The 21717-nt window shown below is 38.5% G+C and overlaps 1 protein-coding gene across 8 annotated transcripts in view; it reads left to right on the plus strand.

Annotated features, from left to right (window-relative positions):
- Positions 1 to 21717, plus strand: part of GRID1 (glutamate ionotropic receptor delta type subunit 1) — a 599405-nt gene that overhangs the window by 154161 nt on the left and 423527 nt on the right. The window contains exon 1 of one of the 8 annotated variants that reach the window (XM_054071865.1): positions 19069 to 19175. The exons of the other annotated variants lie outside the window; for them this stretch is intronic. The gene's annotated coding sequence lies outside the window, so the exon portion shown is untranslated. Of the gene's footprint in view, positions 1 to 19068; positions 19176 to 21717 lie in introns of those variants that run through there. 8 annotated transcript variants of the gene reach the window in all.

Raw genomic sequence — 21717 nt, forward strand, 5'->3', positions numbered from 1 at the left:
AAAAGCTGAAATACGTAGCAGTGCTCAGGAAAAGAGAACATGGTTCTGACTTTTTTGCTTTATATCTTGGTTTTACATATTGTTTCAATATGAAAGGAAGCACAAATACAAACTAACTATTTACACTCATGTTTCTTCCAGTCCCAGTAAATAGAGCTGAGGTGCCAGTGTGTCACTTGGGTGATGTCCTGACAGTTGCCACATAAAGAGCTGCTTTTCCTTATCTTGTTGTTTAATTTGCAGAACTGTGTTATCTTGTTCATATATTGTTTTACTTTGTCCTTCCCTTTGTAACTTAAGGAATCTTAAGACACCTAGAGGTCTTTTCCGTGCTCAAGTAAGAACAAGGAAGGACTCTTCTGCTAGAAATTAAAATGCTGGTTCAGAAAGTAATCAAACACCACAAGGTGCTGCACAGAGCCTGAAGAAGTAGCACAAAACAAACACACCCTGAAGAGGACTCTGTCAAAATGCTTGTCTGCTGTAAGGTTGTGAAAGAATTCAAACACCAGAGGGAAGAAAGCTTTGCAGAGTAGCTGTTTATCACACATGCTTCTCCCTGCTTCTATTTAGAGATGCTTGCAGCTACTTTCTGTTCAAGCCACACAAGATGCGTAAAAAGAAGCAGATTGCTTACAGGCTGGTAGCATAACCCTTTTTTTTAGCACAGAGAGCTCTGTATTACTTCCCTTTTAATGCTGTGCATGTTAGTACCTTGCCTGGCTAATACTGCCAACATGTTTTCTCTGGAACACTTTAAACAATATGAAAAAGCACTTTGGGAAAGCTTGTAAAATTCAGTCAATTTGTCACAGTGTTTTATAGATTTATCACCTTAGTGGAGACTGAGTGCTGCATATCAAAACAAAAAGTAACAAGCTGAAACTATCACTGCTTTTATGTGTTGTAAATACTCTCTGACATGCAAACACCATGTTAAAGGGCTGCCTAAAAATGACTGTGGTAATAGATTCATGAAAGGCTACATGGCGGAGAGGCCATCTGGAGATCAAAGTAATTCAGTATCTGGAGGTGATTGCTCTTGTTTTTTCCTGTTTTTGATAGGGAAGATTATTGTCGCTTAGCTGAGTCTTTCTAACTTCTTTTAAAGGTAAGCAAAACAAGTTAAGTAAAGCAAAGCCCACAGTGGATTCCTTTAAATGCATGCGCACGGAAATAAGGTGAGATATTATAGAATCATAGAATGTCCTGAGTTGGAAGGGACCCACAAGGAACATCGAGTCCAGCTGCTGTCCCTGCACAGGGCAACCCCAACATTCACACCATGTGTCTGAGGGCATTGTCCAAGCACTTCTTGAATATTGTCAGGCTTGAAGCCATGACTGCTTCCCTGAGGAGCTGCTCCAGTGCTCCACCACCCTCTGTGGAGATAATGTAGCCCTAAGCAAATTATATGTGATAACTCTTAGAAGTAAAATAACTAGCATGAAAATTTTCTAAAATTGGTGCCTTCTGTTTTAATGCTAACTGTTAGGCAGACAGGCTCCTGTGGCTAGGAAGGATGTGGAATATGGAATTATAAGGTCTTCTACGATTTTTTTAAAAGGTGATTGTGATACATATGTATTTATATGAAAGTAGTATCACTGTGACAGCCTAACATAAAGCTACACACGTGAATCAAGTGCCATAGTAATTTTCATCTGGAAGAAAGAGACCTGAGGGAACAATGTCTGGCTGTTTTTTTGCTATTTTGAATCCATATTTTTAAGGAATGTTTGGTTTTGTCTGAGTCTCAAATGGGCTGTCTCCCTTCATACTCCAGAGCCCCATCAGAACATAGTGGGAAGCCGCTCTTACTGGAAGTCAGGAAGATAAAAGGAAGGTGTTACTATGCGAGTTGGTGTGGATGAAACAACAAGATGAAGCAATACCAAGGGGAAACTCTTGAGTGTGTAGCAGAGTGGTCCAAGGATAGGCTTCAAAATTCAGTATCTTATTTTTGATCCCTTGTTCAGAAAACACCGCAGACAACTTTTCCTTTAGTTTTCCCCAGTAATACTAATTTTAATGTAATGTATTGCATTAGATGGTCATAGTATGTTGCTCTCGAGTTTTGCTGCTATTGTGGAGCTGCCAGTCTCCAATTGTTGTCTTCCTGTATGCTGACATCCCCTTGCTCTTCTTGTCCCAGCAGACCCAAGTTTTCATTTCTTTCTTCCTTTGTTTTCATTCCTTTCTTTCTTTCTTAGTTTTCATACAGACAACTGATGCAAGATATTCTGCAAAAGAGGAACCTTCCTTGGCCTTGACACAGTGATGTGTCAGTCCTGGTGTTCAGGCAGTGCTTGCGCTGCCCTTGCTCTGCAGTTGGTATTCCATTTGCTGTTACAGCACTCTCCCCTCTTTCATAAGAAAGAAAAACCTCTGTATTTTCACCATTCTCAAATCCTTTGCAGTTTCACTCATAAACTGAAGTTCTATTGTAAGGCATGAAATGTCTGTGTATATGGTAAAATAGTCCATGGAGGGGTTAATGGGTGCAGAGCAGCCTGTTCCCCAATCAGCTGCCACATCAGCTGTATGAAATACGATTGTCAATCAGTCATTGATTTACCAATTACTGTTTTTACAGATGACGAAAAGTTCTCTTTTGTTGGTTTTCTTTGGTTTTGGTAATAACCTTAGCGGGAAGTTAAAGGGGCATTCAGCAAAGAAACTAGGAATCTTGGAGGTAGAAAAAGATAAGGCAACTACAGAAATTGAAAATATTTTGCATAGACGACAAGTCTGTGTCACTTCAGATATTGCTTGTACTTTACTATAGAATCATAGAATGGTTTGGGTTTGAAGAGAGCTTGAGAGATCATCTGATTCCAAACCCTTGCCATGGGTAGGGACACCTTCCACCGGCTCAGGTTGCTCATAGCCTCATCCAGCCTGGCCTTGAACACCACTAGAATGAGGTGATAATCATTGATGGCGTTTACAGCATAAAAATTAACAGCTCTAAAAAGAAATAATAGATAGGCACTGTCAGTGTGGTAATATTACTGGAAGCTCGGTATGGAATAAGTAGGACTTAAAATGAATCTGGAATTGAAGATGACTGTGTCAGTGGGAGAAAAATATTGTAACTGAATGTGGTTTACTAAGTCAAATATTTCTTAGAATTATATTCCACATGCAGAATAAAAATGCAAGGATACCAAATCCGAACAGTTGCAACATTTCAGCGTATTTAAATGATAATGATTACTGTTGTTATTTAGCATAATGACTAAAATAGTTGCACAAAGTACCTTATTTATAGCAACATTTGTAATTAAGTACTTGAACATTTGTTATTTCAGACAGGAATGTCCTGTAGAGTTAACCCATGTGAAATGAATTCTCCAATTAGTGAATTTACTTATCATGCTTGTTTTTATGAAAAGTAAAAATAGTTTTCTTTTTCTTGGCAATTTTTGTCGCTACTAGTTTTGTTTTAAGGAAACAGTATGAAATAACTCTTGTTTGCCATATTTCTTAACTCAGCAATTGTGTTCTCAGTGAACAGCTATCACAATTATTTTCCAGTTGGAAACCCCCATATATTATTATGTCATGGGCATAACTTGATATACTTATGACCATGAAGACACATTATTCTTGTAGCTTTTCGGCTCTTTCCTTTTTCTTCCTCTCCCCAAAAGAAAAATCCAAGAATGCCTAACATAAAAAAATCTAGATATGAAATATTCCTCAAAATGAATCAAGTTAATTCTTTGCAAATGAAATATTATCAAGCCTTTTAGCAATGTTACATTAATGTAAATCAGCAAATTGGAGATGATTTGGTCTGGTGCACAAGGCACAGTATTATGAGGACTATTCAAATGCAGCGGTCTAGAAGCTGGTAAAGATGTTCACAGCACATAAAAGAATTGTCTGAAACCTTGATTTCAGGGTGAACTTCTTTGTCCTCATTTTGAGTACCAAACATAGGACGTGAAATAAATATTTAGATAACACAAAGATTCTTATGACCTCTAGTAAAGTAGCTTGTACCCCGATGATAGTTGAAGTTTTTGTATGCAAAATTCCTCTCAGTCCATATTTCTGCCGCAGTTCATGCACGCGACATTGTCTTGGAGGGTGAGAAACTTATGATCAAACACTAGTTCCTCTGCTTGGTTTGGATCTGACTGCTGAACTCAGGTTTCCTACTTCTCAGGGGCATTGATCTCTTGAGTTAAAAGGGATCGATTGTGGCCTCCTTTCTTCTTTTCCATGTGACCTAGCTGAGATCTTCTATAGATTTAGTTCATATATGTACTCTCTACAAGCCCCATAGCTGTTGTGATTTAAATTTGTGGATATTCAGTCTCCTTTTGCACAGTCTGGGTGCTCATCACAGGGCTCTGGGTGTGTGATGGTGAAGGAACAACTTTAACTCTCTGCTGGCTGTGTCCCCAGGGAAGTTGTTTTCATTTTAATGGGAAGGCTTGGTTCACTCTTGGTATAATAGAACATCTGATTTGAAACCTGTGTACTGTGGGTGTCTATGTAAGGCTGTAATGTGTTTCTGATTTAAATGTCCTTTACTAATTTGTATCTGTTCAGATTAAGGTGACTGCCAAGGAAGAACACCTCTATGTCATGCCTTCCTTTCAAGCACCAAAACACCTCAAGAGAAATCGAGGAGTTGTGAGACTTCTCCTTTTCTTGGGAGCAAAACTGATTTGTGGGCGATGCCACCTGAGCTCCCTTTTCCAAGTCACTAGGCCAACAATGAAGGGTTGAAGAATTTGTCACACAGGCAATGAGAAGTAACTGAGATTCTGAGACCTGATCTGTTGGACTGTGTGTTGGGTTAGATCAGTGAAACACTGGTAGTGTTCTACTTTTAATAGATTAGATTTAGTAGATGAGTAGATTTTTAGTAATAATAACAATGCATCAGAGTACTTTAAGGCAGTTTGTATGCCTTTATTTAAGGGTGGTAGTAAACCAAGCCAAATTAGGGAAGAAAATAGTACCTGGATAAGCTTTTAAGTATTTACTACTATGGAAACAAATAATTCATGCCCATTAGCACTGATGTTAGGTTAAAAAGAGGTGTGTTTGACCTTCTGTTCTCTTGACTGTAAAACAGTGTTAAATACTAATATATGCTTCTGTTTCCAATGATGCTTTATTCCTTTGTAAGAAATTTTTGTTGCTCTTATTTTTCTGAAGCAGCAGAAGAGGTGGTTCCTGTACAGCAGTTCACACTTTGCTGAGCAGCAGGGAAACAGAAGCTGTTCAAGTCCTGGATGTCTTATGCACAAGCAGTTGAAGTGTTTCTGTAGCCCCTTAAAGACAGGAGTAGAAGAATTGCTTTTGATCAGAACGTACCAATTTATTGAAATGGTACTGACAGGAATAGATGCCCAGGCCCGTAACAGAATTCCTCGAGGGGACTGATTCCAATTTCAGACAGAGGGACAACCTGCTAGTTGTGTCCAGCCATCAAAGGAACCCAGGGCTAGCTTGTGTGCTGTTTTAGTGAAGTCAGGCTATTTCTGGTTGATTGTTTATCTGTTTGGCATTGAACAGTTACATGAAGGCTTGGCAGCCCTTAGGCAGGTCACTTGCTGGGGTAGGAGACCCTGGTGTTCTAAATCGGTCAGAATAAAGCTAGTATGCAGATAGGATTTGAATGCTGTGGTCACCAGGCTACTGGCTGATCTCCACATGCCTCTCTGTCTTGTAGGTGGTGAAGGTTTTCTCCCAAAGAACAAAATTCCAAAAGAACTTGGAATATAGGGCATAGGTTTCTTATCTGTCTCATTAATGTGTGAAAGGCTAAAGGGCTATGGATATTTCTTCATGACAATCTCACATTCGGACCTTTCAATGACACACCAAAGGCAGTGTCACATTAGAGGGAACACGGTGAAGAATTTTCTTGGCCTATCTGTGCCCCTTTTTGTTAAGTCCAAGAACTGATCGTCAATTCAGAAGAATTTAAAGCCCTCTTTTTTCTAAAGCTGTATCCTAACAGCCTGTTTTAAAGGCTTTATTTTGGAGAAGAAACAGCATATCTGTAATATAAGGTTTTAGTAGGCATTTAAAATGTGAAGTGTGAACTCTGTGAAATATTCTTTTAGCTTACAGTATGAATAAAAAAAAAAAGTAGCATTTCAAATCCACTCCCTTTTATTTTCCATGCTTTTTCTGTGAGCTTTGTAATGTGCCTGAATGTTAACCTAGAATATACACTCTGATTTCTAAGAAAATACATTTTATTGAAAATTACTGCACATTTCTAAGAAGTGTCATTTTCTTTTGGAGTACAGTTTATCTCAGTGTGATCGCTTTTGAAACATTATAACACAACACGAACCTGGTGCCAGGTAACATGACTAATTCAACACAGTCTGATGTGTAATTAATGTAATACTTCACAATATGAATGCTTTTTATAAGAAATAAAAATGCAAGTGTGGTTTTGGAAGATAATTAACAAATAACCTGCAAGGAAAGTCATTTAACTGTTACTTTTAGAAGTAACAGTGGCTCTTAAAAGGCTCACTAATGTATGTGTCACGTAATCCCAGACCATGCCATTGGTGCTGTGGATAAAGGTAGTGAAGGAATTGATGGCAAAACTGGAAAAAAAAAAGGATGATTTAGTTTGGAGAAGACAAGTGAGTATTGTGTGAAGATGGCAAAAAAAGAAGAATTGCTGGAATTTGTTATTTGTAGCTAGGTGTTTCCAGTATGCTGAGATTTATTTGACATGTCAGGTAAACGGAAAGCTGTTTAATCTTTTACCCAGTCCTCCAGTCCTTGAGATTTGGCACATGATTTTGTAAACTATACTGTAAAAAGTAAAAAACAAAACCACTTGAAATCAGAATTCTTTACAGAGGAAAAAAGGAGTCTATGTTCCGAATACAGTGCCTTGTTATCGAGATATTGTTAATCATGCTCAATCTTCTGGTTAAAGGAATTATGACACTTCATAACATCAGCAAATCTGGTGTTTCACTTAAAAAGCTCCCAAACATCCTCTGAATTTCAACTTCCCCAAACGTGAAAGTAAAAGCTGCCAGGAGAAAAGCTGTGGGTGGTGAAGAGAGTTGAGGAAAGGGCATTACATACAGTTCCTCGAAATGACAAAACCCAAGGTCAGTTTGGATATTCTTTACTTCCACTTCATTATATATGATATGAGGCGTGGGTGAGACTTGGGAAAGCCTCTGGAAGTGAGAATGCTTACAGTCTTTCTTAGGTAGTACAGACCTTGCCTGAAGAAAAGCTGTCCAGCTCCTTGCAGTGTTACTGATCTGGTGAACTCTGTGCCTGTGGGAAGAATCAGGACCGGGCACCATACTAATACCGTACCAACACCGTACACTTCACGGCAGGCTTGAGAGTTGTTTTTATCCTAAGCCTTGCCATGCAAATGTTCTTCTCAGTCACTGCCTAGTCTGCCACTTTCAGGGCAGATTTTTTGTTCTCATAGTTTACTTCTTAAGAGTGCAGTTATTCAAATATTGGTAACCGTGAGCATCCCATGCAGATTTGAATAGCTGGTACGTCACATTACAGACCAAACAGTGTGTTTAGAAGCAGAATACCTACCAAGTAAAGGTAAGTCCTGTACATCTAGCATCCTAAAAATGCACTTACATTTTAAAACTTACCTTCTGATAGTGCCAGGAGGCTGCCTTTAAATGCTCAAGGGAATTCAGAGAAAAGGTTGTCTTCTCTATTTTAAACTCAAGCTGTTTCAAAAAAAGCATCCCAAGTGTGCGGGAGCGTTGGGTAATCCCTCAAACTGCAGAAATGGTAGCAAATTTAAAAATGGGTAGTCATGCTAACACAGCAAAACAAGGCCTGTGGTATTCTTGCTGTGGTTGTCTCAAAGACTATGCCCACTAATGAATATTTAGCAATTAATTATTCAGACATAAAAAATGCTAAGCTCTGGAGCCAACGTAGGACTATACTGGCTCTGCAAGTCCTTCAAGAGACATGTAGACTGGTTGAGAAAACAATGCGAATCTGTTTCTGCAGTTTCGTTTGTGTGTGTGTAGATGTCCCCACATGTGCTTCTCCTTTCCCAAGGACTCTGTTTTGTTCCCGTTTGGCAGCCAAGCAGCTACAGTCATCTGCAAACAAACTTCTCTGCTGCAGGCCTGAGGTCAACCAAGCCCAAAGTTCAGCTGATATTAGTAAGGCTTAAGGACACAACTAACCCAACCATTCCCCTTTGCTGGGGCGCTGTAATTCTTTGCAGTGTCTGTACGGCGTGTTCCTTTTTTGTACACTACACAGCAGTATCATCTCCTGTTTGTTATTCTGGGTGTCCCCGTGTCCCTGCCAGGGTCCTGCCCTGCTGCCCTCACTGTATTGCCCTGCTGCCTGGGAGAACAGGGCTTGAAATACGCTGAGCTCTCCTTACAGGTGCTGAAGCCCATTGTTTTACGCTGTAGCTGGCAGAATACACGACTGTTTCAGGAAGCGAGGAGCGCATGGCCATGTAACAGCATTTAACTGGACAGCAGCTACATAAATAGTATTATAAAAGAAGGATTCATTGTCTGAGCCTCTTAGAGGCTGTGTGGTCCTACATCTCACCAAGGGTTCTCCTTGCCATCCAGCCCCAGGTGCTTTCCAGATGAAGAAATCCATATGGTGGTTGTCTGCTTTTCGTTCTGTGAATAAATTAACAATCACAATTACTTATTTACTTATTCTGGCATCTTCAATACATGAACATGCATGGTGAGATTTTGTGTGTGCATATGGAGTCAGAAGAAAAATAGCTATAAATTGTGAGAAGTGTTATTTTGGTGAAACATCTGTCTTTCTATATTTGCATTTATACTGACTAGCAAACCTTAGCAAATCATTTAACTACCTTTAACTCTATATTTTCATAGTTGGCAACTTCTGATTTTTGCTTTATATCATTCATCCCTCCTGTGTCCTGTGTAGAATTTAAATGGACTTCATTACTATTCTCAATTACTTTCTAGACCGTCTTAATTTAATTCCCATCAGTTCTCCCCTGTGGTCCCCAAAGAAAAGAAAATAGGTAGGGCAGACAAATTGGAAAGTAGGAAAACAGTCTGTGTCAGTTTTTCTGATTGTGTCAGGTGCACTGCAGAAAAAAATAATCTACTTCATTATCTCCTCCTTCAAGTAGAATACTAATCAATATTAAGGACTGAAAGAACAGCATTTAACAAATATAGAATGCTACTGACAGCTCACTTAAAAAAGTGATCATTCTTTTAATAGCAACTTGCTGTTAACTATTGTTCTAAATGTCTTTTAAATGGCTAAGTTTTTAAAAGAGCTATGATGCCACTTATGACCTTGAAAAGGAGACATCACTGAAGTGTCCGTTCACCTTCTCCTACTCCCCTGAAAAAAACCAAGTGTTACTGTAGTTTTTCAGGACCAGATAGAGTAAAAAAAGTCTTTGTCATGTAACTTTAGCGAACAATCAGAAGAATTTCTGTTATTCTGACAGCTCTTCCTTATGCTGTGTTTTCCTGACTGGACCAAATTTTTCATGTTTGTGCTTATTAATCCATGATATAATCCATGAGAATGCGGTGGTATTAAAACAAGTTTCATAGAGTGGATCAGAGAACCTCAAAAATACAAGACAAGACAGTGCAGATATTGTCAGGTACATTTTCTGCCTAAGATAGTTTTTTTTACCCTATGAGAAATGTTAACTCTCACTCTAGCCTAAAATCAGTAGAAATCTGCATCTCTAGAAAAAGTAGCCTATACCATTTTACTCCTTTTTGACATGTTCTGAGGTAAACTTGAACTGAAGAGCTCTATCTTTCCCATTTATTTCTGCTGTTCTCTTCAGCAGTGTTATACTAGAGTAGCCTTAGCTGGTTCAGGAGATTTAGGCAGGTGACAACTCTTAGGTATATTCTAGTTGTAAATTTAGTCTTACTTCCAGTACACAGGGATGCAGATCTTTGACACCTCACTTTTCCCTTTAAGGCACCTCATTTTTGTGTGATAGACAGTCAGTCTCTAAAATTGTTTCTGTAGCTGGCAGACAGAGCAAAAGCTATGCAATTATAGTCACTTAATGTTAGAAGTCATCTTGATGCTCAAAGTTGAAGGATGTGTCTTTTGGTGAGGAGGTTTATGTTCCTTCTCTGCTGGCACACTTGGGCTTGCTGTTTCTTTATGGATCATTGCTCAGTTGTAGATGATCTTGATGCTCCAGGAGAACCTTAGAAAGGAAAAAAAAAGGATTTGAGTGGTGCATTTGTTGGACTTGTGTGTCTGTCTGTGCCTGCTTTCTACTTAACAGTGTGGGCAAGCAGCAGTTGATATTCCAGCCCAGGACCCTCCGTTAAGGACCCTCTGGAGACGAGATGCATTGACTCCAAAGCCTGCATGCTCTCAATAGCATCACAGGGACCGAGCTGGAGCTGTGACTTGTTGTTTGTGGGTGGGAGTTTATACAGAGCCTCGTGTTTTATTGGTAAAGGTGCTAGCTGATTCAGGAAAACATGAAGTAGAGATTTTAGTCTTTAATGTGTTTGACTACTTTTTTTGGAGGGAGGGGGTTAGGAGAAAGAGGAGAGGTTGAAGCTCTCCTGTTTTATCAGTTCAATTACACTTTACACTGCTTTGTGTTCTTCACCAAATAAGATTTGTTAAAAAGCAGTCAGTAGAGTTTTGGGGTGGTCCATTTAGCACATATGTGACTAGAAAGGAGTATAAAATCCATATTAAAATCCAGTGCTTATTGCTCTGTATGTGATGATAGAAATGATATATGTTACTTTATTACACAATGCCCCTGTTAATGGGCTGAGATACCATTCTGTCCACTCTTAAAAAATTGCCTAAAATTGATATCCTCCTGCATTTTGTCTAGTGCAGGTTTCAGCCATGAAGGTAAAAACTGTTCAGGTCTCTTCCTGAACTCTTGAAGAGCTCTCTCTACAAGATCACTCAAAACCCCAAACATTTCTTTTTTAGGAAATATTCCTCCCTCTATCTACCCTAAAAGAAAAGATGCCCACCTCCTCCTTCTGAGGTGTGCTTTACCACAGTAATAGATGTTTACTTTCTCTACTTTAATACCAGCTTCACATGCCTTAATCCTTACTAATGACTGCAGCTTGGCTCTGTGCCATGCATCCACCTATGTCTGGAGACTTCAAAAAAGCCAAACTGAGAAGAATATTGGAAATCTAGCCAGAAAAAAACCCTCTTTAACTTCTTTGGCATAGTGCCTGGAAAGGAAGAGAGAACGCAGGATCAAAATAAATTACAAGATTCAGAAGCACATTAAATTAGCCCTAAGAAATTGCTTTCTCCTTGTATTAGTGACTGGTGATAATTTGAAACACTTCAGCTCTGGTCTCTTTGTTATTTTAAAATAAATGGAAACAGATGTGAGAACAGAAAGCTTGAGTAATAGGGCCAGTGGTTATGTTTTACAGTAGTAACTTAAATAGAAATGTTTTCGTTAAGAGGAGACACCCTAACGAAGGGTTAATTTTAGAAGCAGTAAGAGGAATCTGAGGATAATTTAGTGGTGAAGGAATTTCTGGATGTTTTCCTGTCAATCCTCACGCTCAGAGCAGCGCCAGTGGAGACAAGGTTGCTCAAGACCTCGTCAAGTTAAGTTCTGATTGTTTCCAAGGCTGTAGATTCTACAACCCACATGAATTTTAGAGGAGGTGCACATTTATCAGCAGAGATCAGAGGGAGAAGAGTTTTAACCACAGATTGCTCACGCTCTTTATAGGTACCTTCCTTACAGGTTTTTATGACAGGAATGCGTTTTGGTTGGTAGGTGGTTTGATTTCCCCCACCCCCGGTAATAAATAGTATAGGTTTGTCTTGGTGAAGAAGGGGAAGTTCAAGTTGTGGATGTTCCTTGTTTAAGTCAATATTGTTTGGCCTCTGTTCAAATGGTCCAATCATGTTATTTGTCTTCACTAAGGATTAGGAATCCCCTTAAAGAGGTTATGTAGGTTCCGTATAGAGCAAACACTAATAGTCAGTGTATGTGAAATGATCCATCCAATGCAAATCTGATCATGTTATTTGGCTTCTGTGCTAATCAACTTCAAAAATAATGGCAGCTGGGAGTTTGAAGCTTGCACAGTACAAGCACGCGGAGCTGTTGCAGAGCTTTTCTGGATGCAAAGATCTTTCCACTAGGTTAGACTGCAATTTCACTAGTTATTTTTTTCAAAATGTTGACCATATCTATACAGTAAGAAAAATAATTCAGAAAGGACAATAATTAATGTAGCTTTATGTGTAGCTTTTTTTTGTGGTTTAGTGGCAAAAAAAGACTGTGTTAACAATAAAAAATCATTTATTGGGTATGCAGTACAAAGGAGACCTCCTCATTTCCTGTAGGTGAAGATAATCCTTTATTTACTGTGCAAATATATAATCCCAAAGGTATGGATTTGCTCCAGAAAGTGAAATACTCACTGCAAAGCAATAAATGAAAGGATTATCACTTCTCACAGTTTTTCTACAATCATTGACCTTGGATTAATTTTTAACTATTAGAATCAACTTCTTTCTGTTGGTGCTTTGTTTGTCACTAAATGCTTAAAGAAAGACAATTTCTAAAGACGTACTGTAAAGGCTTTATAAATGGAATATTAAAGCTTTTATCCCATTAAAACCTGGTAAAGTCCAAGAAGAACAGATTTGAAGAGGACGTTCTTTGGTTCTTCTCTGCCATCCTGAGTATCTGAATTATTTCTTATTATTTATTTATTCATTGTGTCCTACACATACTTCACTGGCTGCGTCCTAAGGTGTCCTTGAGGATTTGTTTTCTAGTATCTATCTCTTTGTCTTCCCTGATGGCTCTATTGTAAGGTAAAGAAAATGCAGTCTGTTTGCCAGGAGTTGTCTGGATAGCCATCCTGTTGTATTAGAAGCTGGAGATGTACACAGTAATGATTGCAATGACGGTGGAATACACAGATAAGTGGAGGTTATAATTCCATTGAGCAGAGAGGAATAGTGTAGACACGCCTCTTAGTACTTGGGAAAAAAAATGAGTCTCCAGGAAGTCTTTGGAAAAGAAAAGTGGCACATTCCCCTGTGGTTCATAGGAAGCAAAAAGAACATAATTGGTTCTGTGTCGCATTAGAGAGGACGAGTAAATGACGAGATTTTACTTCAGGAAGGTCACAGGCTGAGGGATCCCTGGCTAGTTATCAAGGATATCACTTTGGTGCGAATATGAGTTAGAATTATTATAGTCATTATAGGACAGTTGTTCTACCTTATAGTTTTTTTCTATAATGCATACTATAATTTATTTTGTTTTGCTTTTTTGTGTTTGTTTTGCATAGAACGTTGCTGGCAATTTATGCAGCTTCCTAGCCTATATAACTAAGAGGTGTTAGTATACGCCAGTGTAACCTACAATAAGTAACTCGAGGGAAGAAAGGGTTTAAATTTTGTTTATATGAAAAACAAATGAGGCATTTTTTGCAAGGAGAGATTCAACATAATTTTAATTAAATATATTTGCATTTAGAATGGAAAAAATTGTTAACCATAAATGTAAGGATTTATTGTGCAGAGGTAAGCTGTCTTTCAATGACAATAAATTGTTGGAGAGATTTCTGGAAATAGAAAGTCTATAAACATGTTTTCTAGTATTTCTCCGCAATGACCACAATGCTTCCTGAGTTTTTATTGTCTTTTAATATAGTTTTAATAGCAGAAAAATGCTATCCTTAGCAGAAAAGTGCTGTCCTTATTTTAAAGCTAGGGAACTGAAATACAAGGTAGACTGGTTCTCCTGAGTTGTAGGAAGACATGTGAAGCAGAGCAGAAAGTACCAACTCAGTTTCCCATGTCCCAGGACTGGAATGGTAACTCCCAGATTGTCTGCATTTGAGATTGCAGTCAAATTTGGTTGACGGGCTTTAAATAAGCTGGCTTGGACCCTGTGGTAGCAATTCTGTGGCAGAATGAATTTCCCTGCAGTCCAGGTTGCTCTGCCTCTCATCTCTGTAGGTTAGCTGGGGAGGGACTTCTTACAAAGGCTTCTAGTGATAGGACAAGGGGCAATGGGTATAAACTGGAGAAGGGCAGATTTAGACTGGACATTAGGAAGAATTTCTTCACTGTGAGGGTGGTGAGGCACTGGCACAGGTTGCCCAGGGAAACTGTGGCTGCCCCATCCCTGGAGGTGTTCAAGGCCAGGTTGGATGTGGCTTTGGGCACCCTGATCCAGTGGGAGGTGTCCCTGCCCATGGCAGGGGGGTTGGAACTGGATGATCTTTAAGGTCCCTTCCAACCCAAACTATTCTATGATACTATTGTATACAAGAGTACTTGGTTTCATGTTGCTAGTCTAGCTAATGTAAAGGCAGTTTTAGAGTCTGCCCACTTCACTAAAGTGTGTTGTATAAACATACCCTGTTTTATAAATGTATCCCATTCTATAGAGTGAGAAAATGTGCTTTTGTAGGTTAAGTTGTCTTAATAAATTAAGTCCAGGGACTTAATAGTTCAACCAAAGTCTCTCAGTTCTGCCACAGAGACGTGGGTGCGTAACATTGTTCAGGATACTTATTTGCTGTGCCTTGCAGTTTTGCTTCTGTAAACTAGAGGCATTATTTCCTTGCCTCTGGACAGTGCCACAAGAATAAATTCATGATTATTAAATGCCAGGGGCCTGGGAGAAGGTTTGTAAAAATACACTTCTTAGTACCTTAGACCTTTGAGGCTTTTCAGCTTTGTAAGAGCCCAGACTGCTTTATTGCTGTGAAAGAGAGCATGAATATTCTACAATGTCTTCATCCTGTCAATGTCTAGAAATGCAGTTCTGGGAGAGTAGTGAAGGATGATAGTTTGATATTTCTCTTGTTGTTTTGAAACAGAAAATCAGATTTGTTATTATTGCTTTAAGAGTAATTTCAGTTACTGACTTCTAGAGCGCAGTTGCAGCCTGCTCTGTGCCTGTCACTGATGTGATTTTGCAGAGGTCAAGAATAACATTGTCAAAGAAATGTATCGATGAGTTTTCTACCTTTATCATTATATTTTGTGCGTAAAATTCTTTGTTTCTTCTACTGTCATAAAAGGAGCCACAGAATTTTTGAGTGAGTATAATGCCATCTTGATGTAATCACCTGTATGTTGGCCAGAAGGCTGTATGCAGACATGGACATATATGAAGAGATACACAAGTGTCCAAGGAGCAGAGGCTTAATCAAGGAATACTTTGCAGCCAGGAGTTAAGGTTATATGATATTGAGTGCCTCTCGGAATAACTATTTGGAACTCCCTTTTCCCTACCTTAGCTGAAGGCTCCAGGAAACAGGCTTTGCAGACCACCTTGTTTCAGAACAGAGGGAACAACCATTTTAAAGGATTAGAGAATGGACAGATTTTCTTCCCCTTAAGTGTTGTTATAGATAATCTTTCTGGAGTCAAAAAACCCTATAGAAGTGATGTAAAAAATGTTCTGTGAGTGGATGGCTTAAGTGATTGATGAGAATATAGGATGTTTCATGTTTCTGTCATTTTTCAGTCCAGAGCAGGTAAAAGGGTTTATGCTCTGACAGTTGCTGAGCCGTCTGCAAAATAAAGCAGTGCATGTTTTACAAAATCAAAAACTTTGTGAAGAGTTTAGCTTATGTTTTAGTATTTACTGTAACACCAGTGATTGAGGGGAATTTTAAAGGCCAGACTTCTAGAATTAAAAAATGTTAGCCTGAAAGGAAAGGAGCCACTAGTATGCCTCATGCAAAAATACTTGCAGAGTTCCTAACAACAAAGACTTAATAAAATAAAGACCTTGGAGAAGAGTTAAAGGCAAGATAGACATGCGCATGTTGTATAAGGAAGAATCTTCTCGCTCTCCAATAGTCAGTTCACTCAGGAAACTTCTCTGTGCTTTATCACAAATCTGTGTTATCAAGCTTTGTGTTTTTCTAAGCTCCATTGAGAACGAGAATGTTATATCTGAAAGCTCATTGTCTTTCACTACAATTTTTGTGCGTTATCCTATGTAAGCCATTCATGAACACATAATGCAAGATGCAAACTAATCTAATATACTAACCTGTCAGAGAGCACAAAAATAATAGATCTCTGTTTTATAAGGCTGCTGTTCACACAGTGTGCCAGCATCAGTACTTGGGTCAGATTTCTGTTCTGAGTGTTGCCATGAATTTCCAAGCAGTTGTATAATTAAGCAGAGTCAGCAATAAAGTTTTGATCGTGGTTTATTTGCTTTATTATTTTTCCTTAATTACTAAGGTCAGTGTCAGACCCACTTGTGAATAGATATGATATGTTTTGCCCTAGAGGTTTTCTTTGGAATTGTCCATTGTTTGCCTTTCCTGTCTGTCTCCTTCCTGACCAAAGGTATTACGGAGGTGTAGTTGAGGACGCTTCCTCAGAAATTGGCCCAGCTGTGATTTGGGTTTTTCTTCCGCCTTGACTGATGTCAGGGAAATTTAAAACTTGTGCTTTTACAGACTGATGAAAGTGTATTTTGCATTTCTACACCTCTTGCCTTGATGTCAATGTTTGAAAGCAAGAAAAAACTCTATTAGCTTAATAGGTTTGAGAATGAAAAATGCCCCAAAACAGATATCTGAACCAGAGTTGAAAGCCTTCTAATTACCCAGGCAAGAGCAGAAATTATGCTTTATGAATCATTCAGAACAAGCGTGCTTGTAATCTGCCTCTTGATTATACTTTTCAGATGATATGCTCGAAACACCCTCCTTCCTCAGTTCATTTTGTCAGTGATGATTTTGTCTGCCAGAACCAGAGCAGAGCTGCTCCTGCCTTCCTGGCTCTGAAAGGTTCATCTTTAGTGGTTTGATTCTTTAATCATGGCAAATCTGCAGTTCTTTAATGGAGAGGAAACATGTTATCTCGGATGCTAAAGTGATGCATTAATATATCACTATTGATTTTCAGTGAGCAAAACCTTTAATTTAGCATATTTATATTTATATGAAGTGAATTTGAACTTTTGCTGTACTTAATTTGGTGGTGGCCTAATTACACAGTTCAATACGATCCAATAGTACAGGACAGTAGAAGATTTTTCTTTGTGATTTAGCTGGCAGCAAACACTAATCTTTGTGGTTGTTATCAGAGAAAGACATCTGAATCTATAGCAGTATTTGTCTTTTCCTGGCACTCGATTCCTGCTTTCTCTGTGTGTCAGACCTTTGTTTATTGTTTCTGGTTGTTCCGGGCTCCTAACATTCGTCTTCATTTCTGTGGTTTTTTTCCTTTTCTCAGTGACTCACAGCAATACCTTATTTTCCTCTTCGGTTGGTAAACAACACACTGATGTGTGTGCTGAATCCGATGCAGGACATTTCTGTTAGATCCGAAGCAGTGACTCAGCTTTGTTTAGCCAGCAAGTGGCCAGTGCTGAGTCACTTTGGCAAATGTCTGTTTTACAGTGGATGGTGATGAATCTGACAGTAAGGAACCCCTGAATGAAATTATTCCTTGTTTTGAGTGCTTTAAAGGCTGATACAGGCACAACTGAAGGGACAAAAAGTATGTTTAACGAGTGACCTTGGTCCTTTGAAAGAGTACGTTCTGTGGTATGAAAAAAACTTGGTCGCTATTCATCTGTGAGAATATATGGAATAAACTGAATTCATTCTTGGCATGCCTGCTGAATAGGTAAATCAGTAATAAAATGATCTTGCTTTGCTTTATTACTGTACTTTATAGAAAAGGTTACAGAAGAATTCCTCACTTACTCTGCACATGTGCGTATTTTCTTGATTTGTGGTATAGAATGCTATTTTAGGCTGCATAACAACATCCTATACTAATAAACCTGGGCCGCTAATTACTGCAATACAATTTCCCCCTGTTCCTCCTACTGTCTTTGTCTGGTGACTAAAAAGTGATGAATCCAAGTCATCAGTCATCGCTAGGATAAACCTGCTATGGTATCATTTTGTATTTCTATTCTGCTTTTCTGCTGATATGCTTTACATGAAGGCCTTAATAACAGCAAAAATTAAAATAAGAGGAATCACAGTGACTTCTAGAGACAGATGGTGTTAATTGATTTCATTTTTGCCCTTCACTTGCTTTCTTAAACAGGAAGACAATAATCCTTCCTTATCAGAACAGCATTTTTCCTGTCACTGATATTTAGAGGTTAGACTTAAAGCCCTGTATGTTTTAAGATCGTAAATAGGATAGTGCTGTAAGTGTACAACCTTAATTGCATGAAGACTGGCAGGACTAATCAGATAACTAAGAATGTGGGTTTTATGTATTTACAATTTCCATTCGCTTTTCTGCGTTGTATTTTTTTTACTGCAGGGCCCTATCGACTCAAAATGATTTAGTTATGGTCAGATTTTGTAGTAACTGTAAGGTGCAAGGGATGACAAAATTAAATAGAGGAAGGAATATTTTTGCATAAAAAAATATGCTGGGATTCAGGACACAAGAACTGGTAGAGTCAGTGTAACTGAACTAAGCCTGAGTTGTGGCATGATCCTGACTTTTGCTTAGTTATTTTTTTTTGATTCATCAAAGTAAGCATTTCCTAAAGGGAAAATGGAAATTTATGCTTGGATATGTTTCTAAATCTGTGGTCTTTCTTTCCTTGCAAATGGCTCTTGGATAGGAAGTGTCATCTAATAGATGTAATGTTGGATATGCAGCAAACTGTCTTTGCTAACATCTGTTCCTCTTGGAAAAGCTTCTTTTCTAAAGGGAAGAAGGTCATCTGATCTCATCCTTTAGAGGATGTGTTGAAAGAAAACTTCAGTCTATCACACCATTGCTGAGCCTTGTACCCCTTCTGAATTACTTTTTATTCCTGCAAGATTTGCAGAACTCTTCAGAGTTTTGCCATTCACACCTCAGACACATTTACTTTTCTGGCTAACTCAGTATAACTGCATTCTTCATTTTTATATCTCTGCAATGACTCCTCTACTGGGCAAGACTGAAAAGGAATGAAAAAGTGGAAGAAAAAATAAAAAGAAGGTGAAAGTGCTGAAGGCCATCTATTTGAGTAAGTGCTGCAAGGATCAGCTAATAAACGACAAAATAGCTCCAGGGCAGCGGAAGCGTCAAGGAGCATCTTGTGATACCCTCTTCTAAAGAACGTATCTATGGAACCTCAACAACAGAAAGCTGCTACAGGATATAAGAAGTATTCTGTTGCAGTGAGACACCATGAGGTAAATAGAGTAGTGGCCTGGTGAGGCACGGAAATCTCCAATCTTTAGATTTAGAATTTTAGAACTACCTGTAACTTTTCTGGATACACATTTTACTTATTCGTTATCTCATAAAAGCAAATTGATATGTAAGATAAAACCAGCATTGTTTGACTGAGGGCTGTTGTGAATACATGTATTTTGGGGAAGTTAAAAAACAGTGATTGATTTAGGTTAAAATAATTATATGAATAATCTATTGTTTACCTACTAGTTTCTACCAGTAAGTAAATCCGCCTGTCTGTTTTGTTGTCTCAAACAGTTGTTTCCTCTTGTCTTTCATGTATTTTACTGGCTATTAAACCTTGTGAATTATCTTTGCCAGGAATTGCCATTTATTTTATGTCTGTACAGGGCCTAGCACAGAGATGACCCAACCTTGTCAAATCTCTGTTGCAAACAGTAATACTAATTATTAAAAATGGCATGAGTAAATTAGATTGAGACTGGAGTTTGTAAGAAATGTAATATTGAATCTAATAAAAGAGAGTCTTTAACATATAAATAGGTTTGAGAAGATACAGAGTAATCAAGTTCAACTGCATTTTCTTAGTACTTTTCACGTCATGCCTCCCAAGGTGCTTTGCAGCACAATAATCATGATTAACTCTGGATTTAATCAGTGAACCAGTGCGGTAATCCACAGAGTGGGACAATGAGTTAGAAGAGCTTGATGTTGGCGAGGACCCCGGTGACCATGTTATAATTCATGAAGTCAGCAAAACCCATAAAGTCCGGGTGTGACAGAGTACGTGGGGAATCAATGCCATAATTCAGAGAAACCGATGTGATGAAAGTCCACAAGCATTTCGTAGCTAACATAATAATCTGAGGATGGACGGTTTGGGATGTGTGCTTTGTTTTAGGATGATACTGACAGATCATAAGAGGAATTTATACTTCATTTTCAATTTGCTTCAGTTTTGCTTTCATGAACGTTTGTAAGTACAAATATCTCTCAAATGTGAACTCTGTGAATTGCAAGTACTGGTTTCTTGGCAACCGCATCAGGACTTTGCTATTTGCAGCTAGAAGGGAAGATGCATTTTCAAACAGGCTGCAAATTTAGAGGTTTTGATGGCAGTGATGGTAACGGAGGTTCATGGCTTGTGTGTTATTTTTTTTTTTTAGTCTTGCATTCTCAGTTCTCAGACCCCTAAGTGCAATCACTATCAGTGTGGTGAGTAATCTTGCTTTACCTGCATAGCAAAAAACTGGGCAGTTTTTCCTGGTTACTAGAAGACACTTTTTGAAAAGCAGCCTTTCCTTTTAAAGGTGTTTCATCACCAGGTGTATTAAATAAACTACGTGTATAATGTATTTCAGATGGATGATGATAGGGACTCACCCTCCATGTATCTGAGAGCTTATGATAATAGGATCTGAAGAGACATTTTTCCTGTGTATGTGTCTTGGAAGAGGGGGAGGAGATTTTTCAGATATGAAGGGGAAGAACCTGGGAGGAGTAAAGGGTATTTGATGCAGCAATAGGACCCAACAAATTCCTAGTTTTCCTCTTCTTTCTACCTCCCTCCTTCATCTCACTGCCTCAAATTTAGGGAAAGTATTTACCACCTAGGATCTCCGTAGAATATGGAGAAACTGATAGATGTCAGACAGTAGGTGATAATCCAGTTGCTGGGGTCCAGATACCTGATATGCAAGCTCTGCAAGTTCAAATCCTAAATATATTTTTCTTTGCCATTCTATATTGGTTTACATAAATTAGTATTGAAAAGTAATAGCATGGACGAAGAATTCCCTGTAAGTCTTTTATTATGGTGAACAATTAAAATGATTTATATTAAGATTTTATTGCTTTCTGAGGTTATGAGAATTTGTTCTGATTTTGTAAGTTATTGATTCTACTGCAGTTGAGGTGAAGAAAAAAGAAAGGTCAGTGAAAGGAGAAAAATGAGGTATTTTTATTCTCTTCTTGTGGATATTAATTCAGGCTCTAGAATGCATGTTCAAAATGTGTGTTGGTTCAAGGTTTTAGACTGTGGGCTCTTAAAATTAGAGAGAGTTTTTTAATTATACCTTGAGGGATTTATACCCTACTTTGATAAATGCTGGCTAGTACTAATAAAACAGCATAATTGTCATGACTGCATCAAAGTTTATTCTTAAGCGTCTCCTTTTGTGTGTGCAATCTAAATGCTCTGGCACATTTAACAAATATAAATGAATTGACCTTCCCATGCCTCCAGAGAAGACATAATGTTCCCATAGGTAAGGAGCGCTATAGAGGTTTCTCAAGGAGTTACCAGGCTTATAGTGGAGTCATGGCTAGGAACCAAATCTGTTCTTCATGCCCTAACCGGCCTTCCCTCACTCTTCCCACATTAGCTCTTCTTTTGCCCTTTCTTTGGAGCTCAGCCCCTTCAAAGCATGTCTGGCATTTTGATGGCAGTGGTTGGGCATTTTGTCTGTCTCTTTTTTTTATACTCTTAACACATTTTTTTCTTTGATAACACAGAAAACAGCGCTTGTATAATTTTCA

The sequence above is a fragment of the Cuculus canorus genome, chromosome 7 (genome assembly GCF_017976375.1).
Source record: "Cuculus canorus isolate bCucCan1 chromosome 7, bCucCan1.pri, whole genome shotgun sequence".
Lineage (NCBI taxonomy): Eukaryota > Metazoa > Chordata > Aves > Cuculiformes > Cuculidae > Cuculus > Cuculus canorus.